We start from the raw sequence: 7,127 nt of genomic DNA on the forward strand, positions 1-7,127 counted from the left end.
CCCCCCCCCCCCCCAGGGATTGACCGCCTGATGCAGGTAAACTTCACCCTCAAGCTCTGCCAAAGATCCTACACAGCACCTGAGATGAGTGTGACCTGCCAAGATGTCAATCAACCCGCTGACTGTAAGACATCAAGAAGAAAGACTCCATCCTTGAAACCTTATTCCTGTCTTTGATGTACCCCCTTAAAAAAACCACCACAGCCATTTTGCCTTTGTCAAGTTCCAGAACTCATGGGGACTAGATCTATCAGGGGTTTCACTTTCTGTAAATATATTTCTAAGTATTTGTGATTTGTTATTTACTAATTTTTTGAGATTGTTAGTTTTAGGGTAGCTTGGATTATCCTGGGCAGGAAGAAGAACCACTTAAGGAGACGTTGGCCGTTGTCCTCCTAACATACTACTTCTTCCTAGATGGGGACAAAGTTCCCAAGATGCCAGGTTTGGCGAGCCAGGCTGCCCGGTGACCTTCAACACTGTGACATTGTGAACAAGCCGTTTTTTTAAGCCTTAGTTGGAATTTGTGCCACTTGAAATTTGTGCATAGAAGAAATTTAGAAAACTAAAATCTATATAAACCCATGTTTACTCAGTTCTACACTGTTCTTTGAAACTCTCTGGAGCCTTTCATAATAATTGATATGGTTTTACTTGCTTGTCCTGTGCTATTTTCATGATAGGCACCGTCCATTTCCCTGCACACTGACAAGGAGATGGAATGAATAGGTCCTGACATACTCTGTGCATAGTTCCCTGCATTTTCTTTGGCCATGATAACTTAAGTTCACAGCAAGGAAATAAAGGTCAGGGAGCCAGTTCAGTTTCTTGGCTATATTATCATAAGATCTTGGGGGCACATTCCCCTTTCTCTATATATCAGTTTTAATCCTTATCTCTATGTGGGTCATACTTTGAGATTGTTTGACATTGGAAATAAAGCCAGTGATCTTGTCAAAGATGCATTGTTATTGTAAAAGATGCAAAAACAGCGTTCCCCAGTGACACCTCATCTAATTATTCTAGTCTGATAATTATTCTAGTCTGTCATAGAATCATTGAATTATGTGTAATGTTAACATGGATTGCCTGTATCAGAAATACTGAAGTAAGGAAAGATGTGCCATGAATGAAAGAAGCCCAGGGGAGCTTCCTCAGCCTCTCTAGACCATGGTTTCTTCATCCACAGAACCAAGGGAAGTGTATTTGTGTCACGGTATGTGTCAGGGCTTGCACTAGGACATGTGCATGACATTCCAGCTCTGGCCCCTGTAGAAGGTTGGTGCCCAGCTAAGGGCCATCCTCCACTATCTTCCATGCTTCACCACCTTCCAGCCTAGGGTCCTCATTCTGCACCACTGTGGGAAGACCCACTCTAAGTCCCACAGTCCTGAGTTTAAGGATAAGATTTTCCTTTTCATGATAAACTTTGGGCAAATTATCTCCATTAGCCTCCTTTCTATTGTTAATGACTCAATATCACAGACTGAGTAAGGTTTAAAGAAAAGAGATTTATTTTGGCTCATGGTTCTGGAGGTCCAAAGTCAAAGGGGTGCATCCAGTAATGGTGTTCTTGCTAGCAGAGTCCCAGGGCATTATATGCAGGAGACAGGGAGCACGCGTGTGCTTGTATATACATGCGTCTGTCCTCCCTCATCTTATAAAGCCAAGAGAACTCAATCATGGGGGAGAGGGGCCCATCCTAATGACCTTATCTAATCCTAATCACCTCCTCAAGGCTCTGCCTCTAAACATCACAGTTGGATGTAGTTTCCACCCTCTTAATAAAATATTTCATGATCGGGAATAAACTCTAACATGAGTTTTGGAAAGGTCAGCGCATATTCAAACCAAAACATTATCTCACCTTTTTTAAATCTCAGTTTCTTCTATAAAAAGATAAAAGTATTTATTGTGTTGCCATGAGGACATCAGAACTACTGTGAAACGTTTAATGTTCCTAAAACATTATATGTGCTCAATCCATGGAATGGATTTTATATATAATGTAAACATAAATGAATAATTATAATGAAATACCTTTCAACGAGACCTCAAAACAAGACTACCTGAAATATACTGGCATTTTATTTTTTAATTCCTAGAACCATCATATGCCAAATGCTCTTGGGAATTCTACATCTATTTTTCTAGAAATGAATTCAGAGGTCTAATTGTTGGCTGAGACATATTTTGTTCTGTTTTTTTTTTTAATTTTAATTCTTGTATTTTCACGAAGTGATAAATTGATCCTTAGCAACCTTAGCTTAAAATAGGGCTAAACATAAAGTATAAACATAAGTATATTTATATAATGTTTATAAAATCATAAACATAAAATATATTTATATTTATAAAGTATATTTAATTACTTATTTATCCTGAGACTTTACAGCTATGGGTAATGAAAAATGTTGTGGGCCAGGTATCAGGGCCCTTCTGAACAGGACCAGATGGTAAATAGTTTAGACTTTGCAAGGGCATCTTGTCTCTGTTGCAACTGTTCAACTCTGCCATTTTAGTGCAAAAGTAGCTGTAAATACTACAGAAATGATAAGTGTGCCTACAGATCAGTAGAGCTTTACTTACAAAAACAGTGACAGGCCTGGTTGGCCCGTGGCTGCCCTTTGCCAGCTCCATCCCAGACTATGTGGCTCAGCTTCTTACCAGCTGTGTGGCACAGGCATGTTCTGTTCTCCCTGTATCTTGTGTTCCTCATTTCCAAGGAAGGGTCAGTCTGAGGGTTCTAAAACAAATGTATATAGATTTACCTACCATAATGCCAGGTGAGAACAAATGGAACTCATTCTGATCTTTAATGCCCTGGGACCAAAATCCGTGCTTACTATTCATGCTTAATTCTGGAGCAGGGAAGGCACTTTGTGTCCCTTCTGTTGGTAGTGACAGGGTGCTGTGTTGAGAAGGGTCTTGAGACTATCTGATTTGGTGGGGAGGTATCTGTTGATGTCTATTCCTAGATGAACAGTGTTTCTTTTTGCCTGTTATAACTTCTGTTTTTCAATCATTTTCTCCTGACTTCTTCAGCTCATCTTTCTTTTCTTTTTCTCTCATATACTCCTTGCTTTCTCTCATAGTGAAATGTGAATTTTATTTTAATTGCTGGGATGGAGAGGAGACCTTAGTATGAGTATTTCTTTGGTGTTTTGTATGTTTTAAAACATAACTTTAATCTGATGCTTAAGTAAATTGTACATTCCAATGGATTAATATTTTCTTTAAAAACAAGATAAAACAGTTTCTGGATATTTGTATATATGTATAAAAGATTGTCAAACTTATTTTAGGAAAACCTCTTATTTTCTAAGATCTGTTTTTTCCTTGTCCCTAGAATTACCATGAAATGGTTAATTTCTACCTTCCCTGGTGGGATGCAGATGAGACTACAGCTTTGCAGCTCCTTCTCTGTGTCTTCCCATGCTGCCTCCTTCCTGGGGTAGACGCCCTTCCTGCAGAAGGGACAGTCTTACAGAAGCTTCGTGTGCAGGCAAGGGATCTTGTGTTTATAAGGTTGAGGGTGGCCCACAAGACTGCTTTCTGCCACAAACTGCAGCACGTAGGGTTTCTCAAGATCAACCTCAAGTTCAAAAATCTGCCAGAAAGACTCACAGAACTCACTGAAAGCTGTTCCACTCATGGTTATCATTTAATACAATGAAAGGCAAGAGACAGAGTAAAAATAGCTAAAGGGAGAGTGTCGCGGTTTTTAGCCCCCCCATTTTCTCCTGACCTGCAGAGAGATGGGGAAAGTGTGCCCCAACCAGGACAAGCCAAGAAAGGCAAAGGTCGACTGGCCACCCGCACCCAGCCCTCCTTCGCTGGAGGACAATTAGATGGGCCAGGGAGACCAGTCAAAGATCTCGTTTATTGAGAAAACACACACAGCTAATATAATGTACAGAAGCCAATCAGGATAAAAGTCAGCAGGGTGGGGAGAGTTCACGTGTACACCCATCCTACAGGCCGTAATGGGAAACAAGGGCCCAAGGGTTCTGAGCTCATCCTAGAGGTCGTCTGATTTTTTTGTCACCTCCCACAGCACTACCTCCTGGCTGATTGCCAGGTGCCATCTAGCCACATGTGGTCCCGGGACTGGGAAGCGGGTAGCAAGTTAGGTTTCCTCTTTTCTGATGCAACATGCCCCACATGTTACATCATACCCTATAGGAGAGATGTGGGGGCAGAGCTGAAAAGATTCCAAACACAGAGCTTTTGGTTGTCCTCTTGGTGGAAAGAGGGACAGGGTTAATTCCTAATGGGTGTGAGGCATGCCAATAGTGGTGGGGTTCTATTTTAGTCAGCTTTGTGTTGCTGTGACCAAAAGGCTCAATAGGAACAATTTAGAAGAGGAAAAATTTCTTTGTTGCTCATGGTTTCAGAGGTTTCAATTTATAAATAGCTGACTCCTTTGCTCTATGGCAGAGGTAAAGCAGAACATCAAGGATTAATGGCATGGCTGAATAAAACAGCTCAGGACATGACAGTTAGAAGGCAGAGACATGATAAGCAGACAGCAGAGCTCTGCTTGCCTAGGACAAAATATATATCCCCAAAGCACATCCCAAAGACCCACACCCTATCTGCCTACAGTTACCACCCAGTTAATCCCTATCAGTGGATAATGCACAGATTAGGTTAAGGCACTCATGACCCAATCATGTCACCTCTAAACCTTCTCGCATTATCTGGCACATGAGCTTTTGGGAGGACCCCTCTTATCTAAACCATAACAGGTACAACCCCCTAAAGAAGCTCACCTAAGCCTTGCTGTCCAGAGTTCTTACTGGGACTCCATCACCTATTCTTGAGTTGACTACACATGTATCTGACCTTAAGTCTCCAGCCATTCCAGGGGAGGAACAGACACTGCAGGACCCAAAGCCCCATCATATATTGTTAAAACAGTCCAGTGACCCAAGCCCCCAGACTCAGCTGAACTTCGAGACTGGAAATACTATGTATGTGTCATTTACACATCATAGCCGGGAGGGCTTAGAGGACATCTGGAAGATCCTACTAAACATTTCTCCAAGCCTCACTTCCCTTGGCTGATTTTAACCTGTCTGCCTTTACTGTATATACCATACCATAGCACAACTTTTAGAAGAATTCTGTGTAGGGAGTAGAGGGTAGGAGGAAGTTCCACACTTAGAGGAAAATGGAAATACTTAAGAAGGTCACACAGACCACCCAAAATACTGAGGCATAGTCAGAAGTTTAGAGAATGTCCTCTTCTCTTATACCTTTCCAGCACACTAATAAGCCACCAGTAATACTAAATACATGTTAATGAAAACTTCCAAAATTGGAATGCACAGAGAAAAACTAGGATTAGTAATAACACAGGGCATACTATCCAAAAACCTTAGAATAGTATAAAAAATGATCACATAACATATAATTAGAATACCATAAAGAGAAGGAAAAAGAGTAAGAGCAGAGGAAATACTTGAAAAACTTAACAGTCCAGAAGTTTCTAAAATTCATGTCAGACAACAAACCATAGATCCAAAAACCTACACATATTCAAATTGTAGAAAATCAAAACCAAAAAGAAATTCTGAAAGAAGCCAGGAAAAAATATATGTTACCTATAAGGGAAAAAAGATAAGAATTATAGCAGATTTTATCATAAGACAATGTAAGTAAGAAGGAAGTGGAATAAAGTCTTTAACATGTTGAGAGAAGAAAACAGATCTCATCCTAGAATGTGATAATCTGTGAAATTATAGTCAGCCATTTTTCAAGAGAGAAGCAGAAATACTTTCTCAGACAAAAACAAGAATACTAGTTGTAAATTGATCTGCTTTAGAGGAATTTTAAAATAAATTCTTTAGGTGTAAGAAAAATGATACAGGTCAGGAACTTAGGTGTATATAAAAAAGGCATCAGAAGAAGAACAAATAGTAGTAAGATATGTATTTGTTATGCTTAATTGATTTAAAAGATAACGGCCTCTATAAAGCAATGATATCAAGAATGTTAGAAGTTTATAGCATGTGGATAAATCAAATGAATTACAGTAGTTTCACAAAGAATGGGAAGGAGAAATCAGAAACACTCTGCTTGAGATGACTATAGTACTCATAAAGTAATGATGTTATTTGAAGAATTTATAGTTAAAAATTTACAGTGTAAAGCCTCAGGCAACTACTATAAAAACTCAAAAAAAGTGCACATGATATGTTCAGAAAGGTGATATGGAATCAAATACAATGTTTAGTTACATAAAGAGACTGCAGAAAAGAGGAAAAAAGGAGATATAACCAATTCAACAAATAGAGAATCATTAAAAAGCTGAGTTTTTTCCCCCTCAATAATCATCTTAAAGATATATGGTCTTAATGTCCCAATTAAAAGTTAGAGTAAATTAAAAAATTGAGAGAGAACCAAACATTTGCTGCCTACAAGAAACCAATCTAAAGACCCCAATAGGTTAAAAGCAAAGTGATGAGGACAGTTATACTGGGATAACCTAGTTAAAAGAAAGCTGGAGAACCTATATCAGGTGCATACAAAGCGGACTTCAGAACAAGGATGATTTACTAAGTACAAAGAAATACAGCGCATAAGGATCAAGAAGTCAGTTATCTGAGAAAACAGTATCAAACATGTATTCACCTAATAAGAACCCCAAACACAAGGCATAAGTAGGTAGGACTAAAACAAGAAGTGGGCAGCCTCCTCTTATAATTTGAGACTCCAGCTTTTAGCAGTGGATATATCAGAGAGCAGAAAGTCAATAAGAACACTAAATCAAATTGATTTAGTCTTCACAAAGAGATACACTTAAAGTTGGAAAGAAAAGAGAGGGAAAAATGTACCATAAAATTCCTACCCAAAGAAGTTTGGACTTACTTATTTTAGAGAAATTAACCTCTAATGCAAAGAAAAACAGAGAAAAACAGGCATAATTCTAAGGAGAATTTGTGCAATATTTTAGTGCAATATTTTAACATATCTTTCACATTAGTTGATAGATCAATTGGAAAAAGTTTAGGGAATCTCAGTAATGAACTTCACAAGTTTGAAATAATGTAGAGCCTGGTCCAAAAACTCAACTAGAGAATTAATATTAAAAATGAAACAAAACAATTCCTCCCAGAACA

The sequence above is a fragment of the Marmota marmota genome, unplaced genomic scaffold, assembly GCF_001458135.2.
Source record: "Marmota marmota marmota unplaced genomic scaffold, marMar, whole genome shotgun sequence".
In the NCBI taxonomy this organism is placed as follows: Eukaryota; Metazoa; Chordata; class Mammalia; order Rodentia; family Sciuridae; genus Marmota; species Marmota marmota.